We start from the raw sequence: 21,292 nt of genomic DNA on the forward strand, positions 1-21,292 counted from the left end.
GCTTATAGTTACTACCTCTTGCGAGAATTATCCTACCCACATGGATTTCCCAGAATTTAGCAAAGAGTGTCAGGATCAAGAAAATGAAGGAGCTTTTGGCTTGGTGATGGAAAGACAGGTAATACATAACATGATTTTCTTCCCCTTAGAAAAACATTTCTCAGCAGAAATGAAGCATTTAACAAATGTCTTTGGAGCTATCAAATATTTGTCTTTTCCAGAAATCCAGCTGCATCACATTTACAAACTGTCCCCTTGTATGAACCTGTATTTCAATGTTGGCATTTTACCTTCGAAAGTTATGATATACAAAAGGAAGTGAAAAGCTAGCAGCAGACTCCCTAGGCCAGTGTTACATATTCAAACCAATCCACTAATTTTATATGAGTCGATGTCACCCATTAACCTTTGGCATCTTTTTTCACAATATTTTCTTCCCTTCTTGCTCTTTATCCTTCAGGGTTCTGCTCAAATCCCAAGCTTTTCTTGACTATTTCTCTCCATAGTCTCCTTTCCCTTTGCTCAATATCTCTGAAGCACTGAGGGCTCAGAATTGGTCTCTAGATTTTTTTTCTGATGTTCTTCGCCATAGTGAAGACTCTTCCAGGACTTGGAATTTCACTAAACCTGTTTATCTGTACAAGTGTGATAATATAGCCTTCTAAAGCCTTATTTGGAGGATTAAATAAGATAAACCATGCTAATTGGATAGCACAGAGTCTGGCCCATAATAAGTATCCGATACTCAATAGCTGTTATGATTATGCGCTCTCCATGCTTACAGTTGATAGCTTGCTTAAGCTTCCTTTCAAGTCTGCGTTCTACACAAATACACATTCGTATGCTAGAAGGAGCCTCAGACCGTGTCTATAGAAGCAAAACAACTAGTTAAAAATTTCAAATCCTATCAAGTAGTTGCTTTCTCTGCATTACCAGTAGTTTAGCTGAATTATCTGAGTGAAAGAGGAGGCTGTTAGGTGTCTTGGTATTAGAATGTACATTATACATGAATTTCCACAAAAATCATTGCTGAGAAAAAGAACCTAAAGAACAAAGTCACGGCCTATGAGGCATTTGGATAGACTTGCCACTGAACTCAGGAAAGCAACCATTTGACTGGCATTTTTAAAAGTTGTTCTGACTTCATCTGTTGTTCTCGCACTTGATTAAATTGCCTAGTTTTTGGTGTGTAGAAACAGTGTCAGTCTCTTTTAATCCTGCCCTGATTTCTTTCAAGTGCCAAACATACGGACAGTTACTTGCTGTCATTATTCTTCTGCAGGGAATTTTCTGGTTGCAACAAAGCATTAAGAAATGGCATACAATGCATGTATAATGTCCGTCAGCCTCACAGGCACTGTGCTGATATGATGTATTTCGCTTGGCAAAGCAGCGCTCCGCAAATAGGGACCTTGTTCCCCATAGTCTCCCATGTAGCAGTCTGTTCTCCATCCCCATCTCTTCACATTTTGGTGGTAAGGAATATGGTCCATTTTGAAATGGATTTCACTGACTTTTTCGACAATAAGCACATCGTTGCCCCAGCCTGTGAGCAGATATCTTACTCAGCAGTCCCGGCTGTGCAGGGGAATGACCCTTTGAACGTGGGAAATGGTGCTCCAGGGATGTGAGTCAGTGCAGCTTTTGAAAAGGTCGAGGGATAGCACAGGCTTGTTGGGCCTGTGACTCAATGTGATAGACGCTTCTGGCAAGTACACAGGGTAGTGGCAGTAACTTGTTTATCTGGAATTTATACCCTGATTTCTTTCAGAAGACTTTGAGGTAGTTTATAAATTGAGTATAATGCAGAAAAATTGAACAATTAGGGATTGAAGCAGAATAAAGAGCATACTGTTCATGAATACAGCTGTGCTATTCTCAACTATGAAAATGTACTGTTCTTTACTTATTTAATCAGTGAGGTTTTTTTTCTTTCCCTTGCTCTGTGCCCTTTATCTAATTAGGTCCTAAATGAAAATTTTCAGGCACTCTCATTGTTTGGTTAGATAACTGGTGGTCTCCTATTTTTGCCCCCTTCCTTTTACTGCTCAGAATTGTTGCCCTCAGAGGTGGTCCACATTGTAGCTTCATCAGGAGCAGAGTGCCTGGGGGTCAAGGTGGCCCCCACTGAATGACGCAGAACAGCCCTCGGCTGCTCTGTGACAGCAAGTACAAATGGGTCTGACCCGCATGTGTACTTCTCAGTGGATCACTCATTACCTGCGCGATGTCTCTCTCCCCAGGCAATAGGTATGATAGCCCAGCCTCCACAGTGAAGCGTGTCTGATAAAATTGGTAGAGTATTAGTGGAAAATTTCAGTGTTTTTCTTTCTAGATGCTTTAGTTTATCTTGCCAACCAAAGGCATAGTACAAACACCTTTGCCAACATCCATGAGACTCTAAGACCAAGCTCTGCTTTGAGAGATTTGGGCAAATGTTCCATATTAAGTCCTTAGTCCCCCAGAATGAAGAGTATAAGTTTCCCAAGTTCTGGTTTCAGTAGTTTTCCACGGCCACTGGCCATCTGTTGTGGTGCGGAGACATTTCCTACAGGGATACGTGCCTTAGCAAATTTTTGTCATCACTGTCATATCCACTCAGCATTTTCTTGTCATCTTTCAATTTTTATAAAGTGCTTCTGAATTGACAGCTGTCACCAACATGCTTAGGTAGCAATGTTGAGGTTAGCTTAATTTACCAAGGTTAAATTTTCTACTTGCTCACTAAACACTAAGACATTGGGACTGATTTCTACTTAGGAGTTAATGCCTGGTTAAGTAAAATTTTATAAATGAATTTCAGGACATCGTAGTTTCTATGCATCCTAATAGTAGTCTTTCACAGAGAACTGGATGTAGTTTTCTATTTTTATGTGCATCAAAGACTGAAGTCACATGCATACTGCAGCTCATTTCATTATAGCTTTATTGATAGAAAGGCACCAATATAGAGGCTTTGCCATCTTTTGTTAGCACATGATCTTTGATCGCATTCTAGTTAAGCCTTGAGTGTCAGAGAAGTTACGGTGACAATACTACTGCTTAAAATATTTTTTGTTTTACTTTTAATTGTACTTTTCTCAAAGCCTGTTTTTTTTTTTAATTTAAAAACATGCACTCCACATGTACTAAAATGCTTTTGAGAAGTTATGTTTTCAAAACTGTGTCCAACAAATTCACTGATTTACCCTTTGACCTCAGGTATGTGATTTTTAGTGACTACGGACATAGACTTTTCTGATCTACATGCTTACAGACAATGTGGTGATAGGGGTGAGCAGTACAAACTGCTCACACTGTTTGTACTATACTTAAGGTGTTATAGAGTCTTTTCCAGAGCTGACCACAAAGTGAGTTTTTATAAAGTGAATTAGATTTCTCCCATTTTATTACTTTATTGTTCTTCTTTTCCTGCCTGGCTGAAGAGGCAAATGTCAATTACGGGTGTTTCACCCCAGCCACGGGGACACAGTTAGAAGTCAGTGGACAAATTGTATACACCTTTCCTCAGAAAATCCTGGTGACCTTGAAGTGCTGTGTATAAGAAATGTATTAGCACTTTCACTACCCTGTAGTTACTTTCACTGCAGGATCCAGGGATGCACATCTTGAGCCCTGTTGGCAGATGAAGCCATAGGGTTTGGCCTTTCTTGTTGTACTTTGGGTACTGAATACTCTGGCATTTTTATAATGTCCACTAGAGTGGGTCATCTTCACTTCTAGTCCTGAAGAGGACTGGGTGAGTGAGTGTGGATGGCCCTGCGTCCCATCATATCTGGGAGACAAGACTCAGAATGCATAGTTTGTACTTGATCCTGGGAATAAGCCGTATGTGAAAGAGTAAAGAATCACACTATTGTCAAGGATAAGTCTCACTTCTCTGAGACTCCTGTTTGTGTATCATGGGCAGCTTTTTTTCCCTGGGACTATGTCTTCTCCTGGGACAAGTATCACACCTGTTACATTGTACTCTTGTACAATGCCTTTTACCCTCCAATATTTGAGATATTTTAAGTTTGGGGGTGAAATGGCCCTATGACTATGTTCTCTCATCACAGAATTGTTTCTTGTGTCAGCAAGCTAAATTTCTACTTGGTTCGAAACTGTTTAAATATCCTTTCTAGTCTGGATTTCAGATGGAAACCCTAAAATCAGTTTTAACCAAGTCTATACCTGTTTTCCTGAATCATCTCAGACTAGATATTTAAACTGATTATGTCATCCTCTCTTGCATTTTTTCATCATCTCTTTCATTTTATTATATGTGGTATAAGAATCCATCGCTGTATCTTCTATTTTTTCTCTTGCCTTTAAAGGAGTTAGAAGCATTGCTTAAGTTCCCCTGTTCTGGTTCGTGTTTCAGTAGTTAATTCATCACTCCTTGTTTGCTGTGCAGAAGTTAGAAACAATTTGGCTCTTGGCCATCGTATGTGCCTAGTACAGAAAACAAATGTGAGAGTCACTTCAGTCACAATTGTTTTCTGTAGTAGGCAGTTGGATGTTGTTGCTAAGTCAAGGATGAATTCTCCTTCCTACATCACCAAAATCTATGTCATAGGTTGACACACTTAAGGCCAATGCACATCTCATTACTCATAATAGAAAGTTTTGATGATTTCTCCGGGTATAAGATGTAAAAAGATGCAGTCATGTCTTTCCTTGTGTGGTTTAAAAATCCCAGGAAAGTGTTACTATTTTGCTTGACTACTGAGAGATTTAGAAGTTTCTTCCTTATTTGATTCATGCAAATAAAACTGTATAACATTTTACAAATGACTTCCCCACCTCCAACTCCCCCTATGGGATGGATATATTTTTAAAAAATGGTAGCAGTACATAATGAGAGATTTCCAAATGACACTGAAACAGTCCTGCATCCGTGCTGCTTTTTTCTTTTTTCTTTACAAGGTATATGAAAGGAAAAGTATCAATAATGCACTAATCTCCACAGCAAATCATGAGATACAGTGGATGTTGCAAAAGAGTATAAGGTGACTTAGGGATTATAAAAATACAGCAGACACTGAATACTCTTCAAAAGCACGAAAACGTCAGTGGCCCAAGAGAGGGAGAAGACCTTTAAAGCATATTGCAAATTATTCTTCAATAAGGCAAATGCATTATTTGATACCTGCTTTGAGGTCAGTAGCAATGGAAAGACCTGTGTTACAAAATTATACTTAAAGGTCAACAGCTGTTTTATTCCAGATGCATCCTACTTCTGAAGCTGTTTAAACACATCTTTTTTGGAATTGAGATTACTGCAGGGATACTGGCCTCCCCCTACAAGATGTTTAGGGCCTATTAGAGAAAAAAAATACTTTAATAGGAATGTTTGACCTTATTAGCTCCAGTGAAGCCTGGTTGGGGAAAAAAACACATAAAGTGACAGAATGCATGAGAATAGGCCTGAAATTCAGTTTAGCAGCAGCAGACATTAGAACAGAATTTTTCCTTATAAGTTTAAGGAAATGTTGTTACTGGGGAGCAATGAATGGGGAGACTGCTTGCTACTGAAGGCCTTGAGCTTTATGGCTCCAGACATACTACTTTGGGTTCTATTCAGTGGTTCACTGTTTTTTTTTCTTTTAAATGTTAATATATTAGCACATTTAAGTTAATAAACAATCTGGGCAAAGGAATAGTTCATGTTATACAAGCCTGGGGATCAGTGATCAAGGGACCAGACAAGTTACTTGAGTTGGTCAAAGAGAGACTCAGGAGAGGGGTCCACCCAGTGGCCAGAGGAAGGATAAGAATCTTAGAATCAGGACCCAAGAGGAAATTGAGATGGTGACCAGAACATCGACAGGAGGCCAGAAAACCTTTCAAAGAATTGACAGAATGCCAGAGGACTGCCTTCCAATAGGCAGGAAAACAGCCGACTGTCCAGAGGGTCACAGGTGATAATGAATTGGGCCCAGAGTGTTTCCAATTGTTCATGTTGAAGGTTTACAGGTCAAAGCTATGTCTATTAAGAGCTCAAAAATAGAAATGAGTGCATCAGTTGGAATTTCAAGGGTGTGTTTTCCTCCCTTTGTTGCATTGTTCAACGTTTCTTGAACACCCACTTTGAGCTAAGCACTGAGACAGGCTGTAAGGAATACAGAAATTTATAAACTAGCGTCCCTGCCTATCACAAGCTCACAGCATAGTGGGGGAGACTAGTGAGGAAATTCCACTATTGTGAAAGATTCGAGTGCTGTGATAATATTCAAGGAGAGCAGTAGAGAGCCGTCTGCATTTTATGCAGGGTTGAGTTACTGGTCATATGTGAGCAAAACCAAAAATGATCTTAGAAGAAATGTCACTAAAGTCGAATCTTTAAAAATAAGGAGGATTGGCCAGTTGGACTGAGATGGAGGAAAGGCATTCAAATTAGCAGGAAAAATATGTGCTAAGGCATCAAGAGACACAAGTGTGGCTTCTTGCAGGAGCTGCAGGTAAGCCAGTTTGGCTAATACTGGGGATGGAAGGAAAAGAGACGGTGCAGGAGATGGTGCTGGAAAGATAAACAACAGCCAGATCATGAAGGGCCTTTGGAGGCCAAAGTAAAGAGTCTGCATGTTACCTTGGAAACAGCAGGAAACCACTGAAGGATGCTAAGCAGGGAGTGACATAGTGAGATTCGCATTTTAGGAAAAAATCAAACTGACAGCTGTGTAGTAAGTAGTATAATAGAGGTAAACCGGGGAGTTAAAGGAGTACAGGAGAGGTACACAGAAGGGTGCACCTAACTCAGTTAATAACTGACAGGTTAAGTAAGCCCGTAAAACCGGTACAGCTGTTTGTGGCATGCACAGTTACTTCATTTGAGCTTTTTTTTTCCTCCAGAATTTTGAGTGCTTTTTATTTTATAGGAATTTGGAACATTTTCCAGGATATGATGGTTGAAAGACATAGTGATTTTCAATGCATCCATACATTACAGCTTCAGAGTGTAGATAGAGGGCTACCCAAATGCAGGGGCATGGGGCGCATTTTCCTACCCTTTGAGGATGACATCAAGAAAGATGGCAGCCTCCAACATGGCCCCCATGGCTTTGTTAGAGAAAGAATATTGACTTCTCATATCACCAGTAGTGTCATTAAGGAAAGGTTATACCAATATGAGGGCCACCCCTAACTTAAGTGATGCTGTTCAATGGTTTAGCTTGAAGAAGAATAGGAAATTTTAATTTTAGATTTTAGATTTTCAGTTTCTCTTGAGTTAGAGTCCTCAGCAGCATCAGTGATAACAATTTCCTTTGGAAATGAAATCAAAGGTCGTCATCACCTGTTTTGGATTGCGGCCCTGGCATTTGCTGCAGTTATGAAATCAAACAGCCGAGTACCTTTATATTGCAAACTTGGTAGAATCACTTGAAAGGAAAGAAAAGTTCCCCTGATATTTGTACATTTATGTTTTTCATCACCTAATGCTAGCTAACCAAAACTATATTCAGCAGAGAGTCGGGAAATTGATTTTATTGAAATTAATAAGTAAAACATATATAAATGATTAATTGCCAAGTAGTAGAATGTTTCTTATAGTTTAGGCATCTTTATACTTCAGTCTGACATTTATTGTCCCTAATGATGTTGTTGAATTGATCCTTATATGAAAATTTTACAAGTTCAACTGTTACTATTGGTACCCCCGTGAATGTCAACAATTTACTCACAAGGAAGTGTGAATACACACACACACATAGACACACACACACGTATATATATATATATATATATGCCAATCTAATTTAACAAGAAAATACAGTATTGCTGAAGATAAAGTTCTTCTGAAGGGTAAAGGTGAAAAATTAATCAATATTTGGTGATGCAATATTATTTAATGGAGATCATTTAACTTAAATTTTGTTGCCTATTAAGCTCAGTTTGGTCTTTCACTGTGATTTAACTACTTACCTTTTGGTATATGGTTGCCTTTCATTTTTGATGTTATAACTCACTGAGGCATTCAGGCAAGTGCAGGTAGGACTTAAGTCTCCTCAACCCCCAAGTCAACATTAATTGAAATTTTATAAAGCTCCCAGGCACTGTACTAACTACTTTTGCAGAGGATATCTCAATGAATTCTCACTACACAACCCTATGAAACAAGTGTATTTTACATAAAGGGAATTCAAGATCCAGGGTCATTAAATAATATACCCAAGGCCTCACAACTTTTAAGTAATGGGGCCAAGATATGGACTTTGGCAGTCCGATTCTAGAAAACTTACTCATTACCACTAAGCTATACTATCTTAATACAGTGTGTTGTCAGCCAGAGTCAAGACTCAGAAGAATGTTCATACCATTACCAACAGGTAGTCTGGCTTCAGAGCCAAAATTTTGTATACATTAAAATTATTAATCCATTCATACCTTATGATCCAACTTCCACTCCTAGATAATTACCCCAGAAAAATGAAAACATGTCCACAGAAAGACTTTTTCACAAATGTTTATAGCTACTTTACTCATAATAGCCCCAAATTGGAAAGAATCCAAACTTCTATCAATAAGTAAATGAATTGTGGTGTGTTCATAAAATAGAATTCCACTGCACAATTTAAAGAGATAAACTGCTAATACACACAACATGGATGAATTTCACAGACATAAAGATGAATGAAAGAATCCAGGCACAGGAGAGTACACACTGTATGATTCTATTTATGTAAAGTTCAAATATAGGCAAAACTGCACTGTGTTGGGAAAAAAAAATCAAAATAGTGGTTACCTCTGGAGAGGGATTGACTAGAAAGGGTAGAAAGGAAATTTCTGGGGTGATGAAAATACCATTTAACTTGACTGGGATATGGGACACACAGATTTATGCCTCGGAAAAAACTCATTGAACTATACACATAAGATCTGTACATTTCACTTCTTAAAAATGATACCCCCTAAAAATGTAAAACAAGCAAACAACAAGAGCAAAATTTAACCCCCATAATAAATTTCACATAGTTCAAATGGCTAGATTATATTTAAGCCATTATCAGGCCAAGAATCCAAAATCAAGGCCATCTACTCTGAGGACACTGGGATGAAGCTTTGAAGATGCACAGTTGAATTGAAGAAATGTTCCTAATCAGGTGATTTTAAGGGTTTTGGCCAAAAGGGCTTAAGAAAAGTGTATTACAGTCCAAACCCATCCCCAAGGAAACAACTGTGATCTTCTTGAGGGAAGATCTGTAATGCCAGTGCTTAATACACAAGAGCAAGAATAAATAGGCTCCAGTCATATGGCTGGGAAGCCAGACAGCTTTCCTCTGGGTACCTGGTCTAGACGGGGACAAAAAAAAAAGCCTGAACATTTTAGGCTTCCCAAGCAGAAGAGGGGCACAGAGGAAGGCTTGGAAGGCTCCCCAAATGCTACTGAAAATTGTTCTAGAGCATTCAAAGCTTTAGCCTTGAGCAAAATGTCAACAGTAAAGCTTTTGTTTCCACTTTTTAAAACTCCCTGCCGCAGCAGTTCTCTTGGCTTTCTTCTCCATTGTATTTGGGTCTCTGTTCAAATGACACCTCCTCAGGGAGGCCTTCCTTGAGCACATTATCTACAATAATTACCCCCTGCCCTCACCATCACTCTCTGTCCTTTTACCTTGCTTTACTCCTCTTTATAACCCTTATATTATGCTCCATAATTATTGGTTTATCTAATTGTTCTGTCTCTTTTCACTAGAATAGAAGCCTCCTGAAGGCTGGGGCTTTTATATGTTCTGTTCACTACTGTATACTCCATGTCTAGAAAAGTGTCTGGCACATAGCACATGATCAATAAATATTTGTGAAAAGTAACTTATTAATTATAAAACCTGCTGATCAAAAAGAGAACAGTGCAGGTTTATCTCAGTAGCATAAGAGTATGAGGACCTGTGCCTAGCGTTAGGGTATTGTACTCAGAAACATTGATCTGTTTCATAAAATGTCCTTACTAATTTATCAGCTAATTATCAAGAAAACGTAAGTAAAGGCAGGCAGTCAGGCTGAACTGAGTAGTCTTCTAGTTGCAGTTTCTGCCATGGAGTTCAAACAGTCTCAAGAGCTAAGGCACTTGCTCCAACTGATCTTTATGATAGAAGCAGGAAGTACTACTTTTCTATGTATTGACATCTGTCAGAGCTAGTCTCCTTTCATACTGAAAGAGATCAATCCTTCATGTGATAGAGGATTATCTTCTTTGCCACTCATAAGCTGGCTTTGATCCCTCTTAGCTCTCTTCCTGAAAGGGTGTCACCATTTTATTATTTCTCTAGCAACCTGCAGAGTTCCAAACAGGACACTATTTTAAATTAAGTAGAGACATATCTACCCGACCACTCGCTTATGTGGCTATTTTAGTGGCTTGAACCTTCTCAAATTTTCTGAAATGAAATGTCTGAATATCAGATTCTTAATTTAGGTTAATAAAAGAAGGGGAAGTTTTGCTACCAGAGCAATATATAGTTGTATGCTTTAATTTTTTTCTCCTGTCCTATAGTCATCCTACAAACATGACAGTTCAATTTTCTTTCATAATTGGAACTTAAATTCACTCAATAAGCAATTATATATTGAGGTTCAGACTTACTAGCCTCAGTGCCAGTGTCAGCCAGGTCAGTTTAATTCAATCTAGCAAACATTTAATGAGCTCCTGCTCCATGCTGGGCACTGTACTAGATAAAGAGATTATAAAAAAAAAAAACCAACACAACCTCTGCCCTCACGGAGAATATAGTCCATAAGCATGTAACAAGTAATTAAATGTATGAGGAGTAATATAAAGGAGAATATGTTGGGTACAAACAGTAGGGGGAAAATAGTCTATAGGATCAGACAATGCTTCCCTAAGGAGGAAATATTTAGGCTCAAACTTGCAAGATAAGTGGAAATGAGCTATGGACAGACTGAGAATGGTTATTATTTTTCACATGAAGTGATGTCTTCTTTGATTCTAGCATACATGCCAATAAGCAGTCGTGCCAAAGCCAATTGGCTTGTTTCTTAGGGATATAACAAAGAGTTGGCTATGAAGAGAATATCATGCCTTCAATGAATTTACTTAGTCATTCAATAAACATTTATTGAGTGCCTACTATATACTAGATACTGCTCTAGGCCCTAGGAATATAATAGCTAATAAGGCAGCAGTGTCCTTGTGATCAGGGAGCTTATATCTAGTGGGAGGAGAATGACTACAAAATAATAAGTGAGGAATTATCAGATACTGACAAATATTGAAAATTAAAAAGACTAGGAGTTTTCTTTTTGATTAGATAGGAGGTGATGTTTAAGTTGAGATATGAGTTATAAGAAGGAACCAGTCAAATGAAGATTGGGGATGACCATCCGAAGGAAGATGTACTGCCAAGGGTAAAAGACCTAAGGTGGGGAAAACTTGGCAAGCTAGAGGGACAGATAGGCCACCATGGCTGGACCATGTGGGCAAGGGAAGAGGGTAGGTAGAGATGATGTAGACAAGTCTTGTTTCCTCTGTGGTTTTGTGAATTCAAAGAAATTTCTGGATTTTACTCTAAGTGCGAAGGAAATACCCTAGAACTTCACCACCCAACATGGCAGGCACTACCCACATGTGACTATTGAGCAATTAAAAATGGCTGGTTCAAACTGAGAGGTACTGAGGGTAAATTACACATTGGATTTCTAAGACTTACTGTGAAAAACAGAATGTAAAATATCTCAGTAATAATCTTCTGTTGGACTGCATATTGAAATGATAATATTTTGGATATGTTGGGTTAAACAAAAATATATTATTAATGTTAATTTCACCTGTTTCTCTATTCTTTAAACAATGTAGCTCCTTGAAAATTTAAAGTTACATACGTGGCTCTCAAAGAATGAAACCTTGAGTTTTTAGCTTTCACAGCTGTGTATATAGTGGTGCCATCTAATGAGATGAAGATGGAGAGGAGGGACAGTTTCTGGTTAGGGGTAGAAATCAAGTGTTCTATTTAAGAGATACAAGTTTGAGCTATTTGTTAGATATTCAAGTTAATGAGTTAAGTGGGTGATTGAACATAAGACACTGAATTCTGGGGAGAGGTTGGAGCTGGAGATACAAATTTAGGGTTCATAAGTATGTAGATATAAACACCATGTGTGGGAATACATGGCCTCACCCACTGATAGTCTATGGGGAAAAAAGTCGGCCAAGGACAGAGTCCTGGGACATGACCGCACGACAAGGTTGAACAAAAAAGGAGAATCCAGCAAAAAAGATAAAGAAGGAACGTCTGGTGGGTTAGAAGAAAAAAAAATTGGTAGTGCAAAAGAAAGGCAGCTGTATAAAGTGTTGTATACTTACTAGAAGGAGGGAGTTGTCAACTGTATCACGTGAAGTGAATATTCTATTCAGTAATATAGGAGTCAGTGACCTTGACATAAGTAGCCTTGGTGAAGTGATGGTGGCAGAAGCCCCACTGGAGTGGGTTTGGAGGGCAAATGTGGGTGAGGAGGTGGAGGCAATGAATATGATGGCACTTTCAAAATTTGCCTCAAGGAGGAGCAGAAAAATGGGACAGTAGTTGGAGAAAAATATGTTAATAAGGGGTAAGTTTCTTGTGTGTTTCATTAAAATAAGAGCTACTAGAGTATTTTAAATGCAGAGGGGAATGATCCCATAGAGAGGGAAGGATTGATAACACAGGAGAGAGAAGGGACAATTGTAAGCGTGACGTCTTGAGAAATTTAGATTAAATTCTTTATTAGGAATAGGGATACAGGGACACAGCATCCACTGTAGCAGTAGCAGGCTGAGAGTGTGGCAAGATTATCAGCTGAGATTATGTGTACATGAGGTGGGAGAGTGTGGAGGGGCGAGGGGCAGTGAAATGAGCTATTGCAGGCAATTTGAGGAGAGTGGATAACGTGTGAAACTGTTTTTTTTTTTTTTTCCAAAGGGCAAAAGTAAACATACTAGGGAAGTGTAGGAACATCTCTGGGTGGCAGTGTTTGTGACATTTGAGATTTGTAGCCATGCATTTAAAGTGAGACCAATCTGCACAGTTATAAAGTTTTCTGCAACAACATTGTGGAAGTGAAGGAAGGAACTCAAAGAAGATGTTCTTAATAAATTCTCTAGTTAAGGTCATAGAAAGTTACTTGTTGTTTACTTTTTTTTTTTTTTAATGTTGCTTGATGCTCACTTAGTCTGGCCTAAAAAGTTTTCCCCAGGCTTGCTTTAGTAGAAGCATACATTCTGTCCTATGATGGTGATAATGCCAAGTGACATTTTACCCTGTGTACAAGGCAGATGTTTAATTTCATGTCTGGTGTTTTCAATTTCCTACTGAGTCTTCTACCATTTAATCTTCTCCTTCAACATCATTGCTTCTCCCACTCATACTGTTCCTTTTCCTTTCCACATACTATTTGGGTCATATTTCTCTGCTGTCTCTCATTCCTTTAAGTTATCTTTGTTCTTCTGTGGCTCTCCCATCCTTCTTCAGCTCTTTCTTCTTTTATTTATTTTAAAAAAAAATTTTCTTGCAGTGGGGAGTTAATTAGGTTTTACTATTAATTTAATGGAGATGCTGGGGATTGAACCCAGGACCTCATGCATGCTAGGTGTGCACTCTACCACTGAGCTATACCCTCCCCTCTCTTCATCTTCTTTTAGTTCCTCCTTAAAACCTCTTAGTTGTAGATTCACTCCCTACCACATCATACACGGGTATATTTTATTGTGCTATTCCTTTTATATGGAATGTATTCTCTCAGCAAGCTACGTATTTCCTAATAGTTCCTCTCTGAAGATTATTTTCCTGACCTAGCCTAAGCTCCAGGAAAAGAATACCTGTCATCACCATGGAATTCCAGTTAGAAACCCACTTTCCGTGTATAGCTGTAGATTTTTTTTTTTTGATCACTTAATGTTAGCAATTCAACTGAAAATAGAGAATTACCTGAGACAGTTCTGGGAATCTGAAAGCACTGATCATACCATCAGTCTGTAGCCTCATTGTTGGTATAAGTGTTCTTTTTTTAATGTTCAAAAGTGGTACAATGTTTCCTTCATTAACTTTGATGCTTTTCTAATGAAACACTCTCAGCTAATCAATAACTACATTTACTGAAGTACAAAATAATATTAACTTTGAATTAAGAAATCTTTTAATATGCTTTCAAGAGAGCTTAATCTCTGGTATGTTTAAGCACTCTAACCATTAAAGGTTACTTTGAAATGGCACCTGTTGTTGACAACAGTTACACTAGTTCCAGTGTGCTATCCAAAGTCCAAAGAACTACAGGTTGATTATAATTAAATCATACATATTAATTATAAGAATCTCTCAGTGTTGAACTCCAGCTATAATCACAAGCTTGACTTGCTGCCTCTCTGCCTTAAACCTCCTCGGCTAGTATACTTTAACCCCGAGCTTGCTCCAGCACCTAAAGATCAATCTGGCCTCTAATCAAAGGAATTATGAAGACCTATTGGAGCCCTTAGCCTAGTAGCAAGTCAGCTTTCATCTACTCTTGCTTGTTCCTTTTAACCCAATCCTTGCCTGGTGCCCAAGTTTAAGTAACTTTGTTCCCACCCCTTGCTCTCCTGACCCTGTATCTGACCCATTCTGGCACTACCAACTAAATTGTGGCTCCCAAACTATCCTAAAAATTGGCCCTAGCCACCAGATGAGATGTCCTATGTTACCTAACATTGGGTCTTCTTAAGGCCAATTCCTTATCTCGGACTTCCAAACACTGCCTTCTGCTGTGGTCTGTACGGAACACCTGGGCTACTCAGGTGAGAGTATATCTAGTCTCCAGGATTCTGGACAGCCCTTCTCTCATCTGTTCTATAGAAAATCATTCTCTGTAGGCCCTTGGTAATAGTTATTCAGTGTAATCATTTGCCAAGAGACTGAGTTCTTTCACTCTATTCACTAAATAATAAACAGATCATGGTAAGAAAGCTGGACTGCAGGAGGCTCAACCTGTTTCATCATTAGGTGATGATTGTCTTGTCTCTATTTGAGGCTTTCTAGACATCCTGTTACTAACCAGAAGAGGGAAGTTGAAACTTGGTTACAGCCCAAGTCAAACATACTCAAGAACAGTTAAATAACTGCTTCTGAAGAGGAAAAACCAAAAGAAAGGCATATGGAGAGTGTTGATTCTTAAAAGAACTCCATGGGAAAACTGGGCATCTTTTATTCTTTTTTTCTTTAATTGAAGTCTAGTCAGTTTACAATGTTGTGCCAATTTCTGGTGTACAGCATAATGTTTCAGTCATACATATACATATATATGTTCCTTTTCATATTCTTTTTCATTATAGGTTACTACAAGATATTGAATATAGTTTCCTGTGCTATACAGTATAAACGTGTTGTTTATCTATTTTATATATAGTACTTAGTATTTGCAAGTCTTGAACTCCCAATGTATTTCTTCCCATCCACTTCCCGTCTGGTAACTGTAAGTTTATTTTCTATGTCTGTGAGTTGGGCATCTTTTAAAATGAAGTTTGGAGATGATGTTTCTAAGCATGGGATCTTAATAAATGGATACACTAAGTGATGTGACATGGTAAAGGGCTTTCTTATTACCTAGTTAGGTAAACTCAGGAGAGAGCAAACAGAAGCAATTCATAGGCTCAGGTTTGCATATCAAGAGAGTGGATGGTGATGTGAAAAATGATGATGTGAAAAGTGAGGGTACTCCTGAAGTGAACAGAAACCAGAGTCTAGTTAGGCTGGTAATTGGGACCAAAGTGAAAGCAAAGGGGGTAAAAATAAAAGTGATGAGTTTCTGCAGAACGAATTTGGGGAGATTGCGGCAAGAGCTGTGTGAAATTGAATGAGTGCCAGCAGGAAACGGCATAGAATAGAAATGCAAAGTATTAAATGTCCTTCAATAGGGTCCTAAGGGTTCTGCCTGTCATCCATCGATAACAATAATAGGAGCTAAAGAGGCCTTCTGTGTCTGAACTGCTGTATACAAAAAGCATGGCAAGACAAAGGGAGGTCTCTTCAAGGAATAAAACATCAGGTTTACAGGGAAAGAGGAAAATATCACAGAGCAAGTTTGAGTGTAAAATAAAGATAAGCCTATCAAAGGAAAAGAATGAAAAGAAGAGCTAACATACATAAGATGCCTCAAAAGTCCATCCATTTCACAGTTTTGGTTTTCTGAATCATAGGCAGACACGAACTCCGCCTAAATAGCACCTTTTGTGATCTGGAAGTCGTGTCTTACATATTTTGACATTTCTCCTTGATGTTAGGAATGAAGTCTTGGAATCTTTCTTGAAGTCACAGGAACTGAATGTTTTAAATCTTGTAAGTGATTGTCCATGAACTCTCTTGTAAAGAAAATCTTAAACTTTACTTTCATAATGGTGATATTTCCATTGTTTACATATAATACCTTCCTTCCTAGAATGAAGAATGTCAGTAGCCATTGCCCCAACGTTGTTATGTATCAGTAGTATAAAAAAGAAAAGTTTTTTTTGAAGAGAGTCTATGAATTAAATCTTTTAAAGTTAAGTATTCTTAGAGGGGGAGAATGGGTTAAAGAAAATATGTTCTATACTATTCTTAAAGGTTCACAATTTCAGATAACCTTGTTCTATAAACACCACTATGACATTATTTCATTCATAATGTTTTATTGAGATGATATATGAGTTCTAAGGTTTTTCACATCCCTGATATTTGCTGGGATTGGTAAAGAAATGGGTTGATTGTTTAAGACAATGGTATTGCTCTGGATGGGAGGATGTAATTGGTGGGATTTCTAAATGTTCTTTTTTCACCATTGTGCTGGTATTTATATATGATAGATTTCTTTTTATATCAGTGTAAAGTAGGAGAATCACACAGAATATACTTAGATTATATTCCTGCCCCTTCTGTCTCTCCTAAATATACGGTGCACAGCTGTTTTTAAATCACCATTCAGCATGTTATTTAATTTTTATTATTGTACATTACTATAAGCACCCAGGGAGAGAGAGAAACCTGATGTGGCCTCTAAAATCAATGAGCCATCAAAGACTTGACAATAATTTTGATAGAAGTTTAGAGTACTTAATTATCACCTGAAATATAGGTGCTGCTTAAAATAGCAAATGTTTAGGATCCTCCACTTACAGATTTGGTTTTACAAGTGAACATAACAAAGCCCTAACTTCTAGGGCTTAGCAATTTTTCATATCCTATTTAGGTCATATGCATTCTCTGTCTCTCGCTTTCATACACGCACACACAGATTTAAAGAAAGATAATTATATTTTATCCTCTGTGTACCATTCTATAATTTTCTTCCCCATATTTCAACTTTTCTGGAGCAAGTTTTTATTACAGCTGTCAGTCTGTAAGTGGGTCACTTGGTAAGGGTGAGAAAAGGAGCCATTCTTCCCCATCACATCTTCCATACCTGACTCTACAGCTCTCTGCTTTAATCACGTCTCCATTCACACATTTTACTAATGCTACTTTTCTCTATATCCCTGGCCCCTCCCTCCGCTCTCCTCCCTATATGCCCAAATACTCTCCCTACTTACAAAAGTCATTCCTCCTCTCTTCTAAGATGAAAAATAATAATTGACATTAACATAGCTAGTGTTTATTGAGTGCTTACTATGTCCCAGGTACTATTCTCAGAGCTTTATAGAGATTAATTCATCTAATCTTCATTATAACACTATGGGATAGCCATTATTATATTTTATTATTATCATGATCATACTCAACAGATGAGGAAAGTGAGGCATAGATGGACTGTATAAATTTCTTAAGTTTGCACAGTGACAAAGACATAATTCAAATTCCAAATGGCCTGGCTCCAGTGGCCACACTCTTTATCAATATATTATATGGTGTTAAAGTGGAGACATGCTGAGCTGTCTCAAAGATTCCCAACATAGAACACTAGTTTTTTCCTCCAAATTTATTCCAAAATTTGAAGAAAGTTTCAGAAATGTAAGATAACAAAAAGGGGAAAAAAAAAATCAGACTTCTCAGTCCTGAGATGTTCTTCAGGGCTTGAAGAATCTTTAGACAGAATAGACTTAGAGTTCCAGATCATCTACCTACCACCTGAAGGGCTACATTCGCTATTCCAGTTGGCTGTCTTGACAGCCGTTTTCAACATACACATCTCTCTTGAGAGGTAGTTTTAATGCTCCAAGTCATCAGAAAAGGAGAGAAACTTAGATTTCAAGTGATGAATGACCAGGATTAAACATCACGAAGAGCAGGTGAAAATAAAATGGACAGGGAGAGGTTGAAACCGGCCACTGCATACTGAAGTCATGGTAAAAGATACCAGTGTCACAAACGTGGAAGAAACTTCTCATTTTTTAAAGATTTTTATACAATGCAGAATCTAGACTCTTAAAAAATTTCCATTATTGAGTTCTTACAAGGTATAGGAAACACTCAGCTGGTGAAATGAGAATAGGTCGAAACTGTTATTAAAAAAATTGGTGCCTCGTGCTGAGTTCAGCGGTATAATTTCATTTTTATTAGAATCCTACCTAGCTTTAACACTGAAATTATACTACAGATGAAAATGTTGAGGAGCATGTACCTTTCAAGGTTCAGGAGTATAATTTGATTTTTATCAAATTATGCTTACTTGTAATGTTGAAAATTCAATGAGGGGTGAAAATGTTGAGACCCTGAGTCCTATTTCTACCCATTTTAATAATGATCTTGTAGGACCTCAAGACTCAGGGTATTACTATGAATTGTCTCAAGGTGGTGTTCACCATACCAGTCCTTTATAAGCTGTGAAATTTCCTCTGCAGTATGTGAGATATTAACTAAATTTAATTCACACATTTGGTTCAAGGGTAAACTGCCCCCCTCAGTGAAGGGAGGGAGGAAAAATGCTTTGTTCAATGTTAATGGAAACTTTACACTGTGAAATTAAATCCCCCACATATGTTCTATGCTCACTCCCTCAGCCTTCTTCCCTCTCCCCCAATCTATGATCTCTTTGGATTCCCTCAAGAAAGTATTTAAATACCGTGTTGCACAAAGGGTAACTTAAGAGGGCAGTTGCTACGAGGATCGGCGAGTGCAGGTTTGCCCTCCTGCAGACATGGGGCACAGAAGTCAAAACGGAAGCCACCCCCCAAGAAGAAGATGACAGGCACCCCAGAGACCCAGTTCACCTAACCCTTCTGCAACCACAAGAATTCTTGTGACGTGAAAATGGATAGGGCCCGCAACACTGGTGTGATCTCCTGTACCGTGTGCCTAGCGGAATTCCAGACACCCATCACTTATCTATCAGAACCAGTGGATGTATACAGCGATTGGATAGATGCCTGTGAGGCAGCCAATCAGCAGCAATGCATAAGACCGACCCCCCCTTGGCAGCCCCGCCTGCTGGGTACCAATCCAGAGACATTCTAGGATTGGGGTGTGGGTCCAGGGCCTTTGCAGCCCTTTGTGTGTGTGGAATGCGTGTGAGTGTGAGTGTGTATGGCTGCAGGTGTGGCTGTGGGGGTGTCCTCGTGGGCACGGGGTGGAGTTGAAGGGTTGCTGGGCCCCCAAGGGCCTGAACTGCCTCTCTCAGCTCTCAAAGCCTTTGACTCGCTCCCTCTTCTGGCCCCTGGCTCCGCTGGGGCCCTGGTCAGGACATCCCAGGGAGGGCAGGCCCAGCTGAGGCTGCCTCAGGACTCTCCAGCCTCCTCACCCATGTCACCAGCACTTGTCCGTGTGCACTGGACTGCCCACCCTCCTTCCCTGCCCTCCAAGGCCTTGGGCCTGCAGTTCCAGCCACAGTCCCAGGGGCCCCCTGGCAGGGTGGCCCGATTTCATGTTTGGTTGCTGTTGTAGAGGAGGGAGGGGCTGGGTTGGAGACAGTTGTCAGTCACAAGCCCCTAAATAAAGCAGCCAATGCAAAAGAGAAAAAGGTAACTCAAGAGCACTAAGCATGAAGGATCATTTCTATGACCTTGGGGAAAACTATTCCTTTTTAGTGTTTCCTCTTGAACTAGAGTGCAACCATAATAAAAACAGGGACAGGGATTTACTTTCTTGTGACCTCCTACAATGCCTCACATTGTAGTTCTTACTACAGGTTCTAATGATGTTGATCTAAAATCGCCAGTGTGTTTGACGAGTAACAGCCTGGATTACTCAAGAACTTGGTTGTCTATGAACCTTTCTATGTCTGTCCATGTCTGTGGTCCAACAACAAGAGCATCACCTTGGAGCTTGTAAGTAATGCAAAATCTCAGGCCTCACCTCAAACTTACTCCATTGTGATGTGCATTGGAACAAGATCTCCATGTGATTTGTGTGCACATTAATATCTGTAAAAGCACTGTTTTATTGCATTCAGGGATGTAGTTGACTCATTCTACCATGACCACCTCTTTCTTTTTATCTTATATGTCTTCTTGTGTGCCCCAGGCATTTTTCCCCTCTTTTTCCATCTTCTGATTACTTTAGAGGCCTCCTAACTCTTTGTAGTTCACCATATAATTACAAGTTTTTTAAGTGATAGTCCTCACTATAATGCTTTGCACGCTTTACAGAAAGTAACATCTCATCAGCTCTGCTTTCTCAGCTACCTTTGTTAGAATTGTATGACCTTAGGTAACAGGAGATAATTTTCAGCCTTCTCAGTCTTATGTCTTCTAGGCCAAAGTTATATGCCATTTCTCTCAAAAATCAAGGATTACTCTATTATTCCCTTTAAATAATGAGCCGAGTTTTGATAGGGAGATAGTTTCCCCAAAGGGAATGATTTCTGATTCTCAAAGCTATAGAATCTTATGTTTTATGAAGATAAGGGACACATCAACTAAAAGACAGTTATTCTGAAATTTCAGACACATAAGGGATTTTTATCTTTACCTAATGTGTATTTTTTTTGGCTATGTTTTGTCTCTCCAAAAGCTGTGGCATTTCAAGACTTAATGAGGTTATATAATATATCATCATCATTTGTGAATACAGTTGTCAGCTCTGAGAAGCAGTACTGGGTGTTATTTCCCCTCTCCTTGTGGGTATTTGTGTCACTTTTGCTTTGTGAACTTTGACCAGAACTACTGCAGAAGGGAGGGGAAAGCAAATGGGTATTTGGAATAAGGCTTTTTATGACTGACTTTATGTGGCCCTTTATGAGAACCTGGTAGGGAACGTCTCACCTCAGTTCACATTATTTGGAGAGAAAACAATTTAAATCTTCATATACAGATATAACATATATTGCTAATTTGTAGAACAAATATACTAGATATTTCCTGCTGAATTAAAGCATATGTTTCATTAAATTAAAAGAACATCAGCTCCTTATATACAACTTTCTCAGGGCCCGCTGTGTAGGCCTT

At 38.8% G+C, this 21,292-nt stretch overlaps 1 protein-coding gene and 1 pseudogene across 1 annotated transcript in view; both read left to right on the forward strand.

Annotated features, from left to right (window-relative positions):
* IL1RAPL2 (interleukin 1 receptor accessory protein like 2) overlaps positions 1–21,292 on the forward strand; it is a 1,161,988-nt gene that overhangs the window by 573,350 nt on the left and 567,346 nt on the right. The gene's annotated exons all lie outside the window — the stretch shown is intronic.
* LOC105089025 (transcription elongation factor 1 homolog) lies at positions 41–19,426 on the forward strand (annotated as a pseudogene).

This window comes from Camelus dromedarius, chromosome X, assembly GCF_036321535.1.
Source record: "Camelus dromedarius isolate mCamDro1 chromosome X, mCamDro1.pat, whole genome shotgun sequence".
NCBI lineage: Eukaryota > Metazoa > Chordata > Mammalia > Artiodactyla > Camelidae > Camelus > Camelus dromedarius.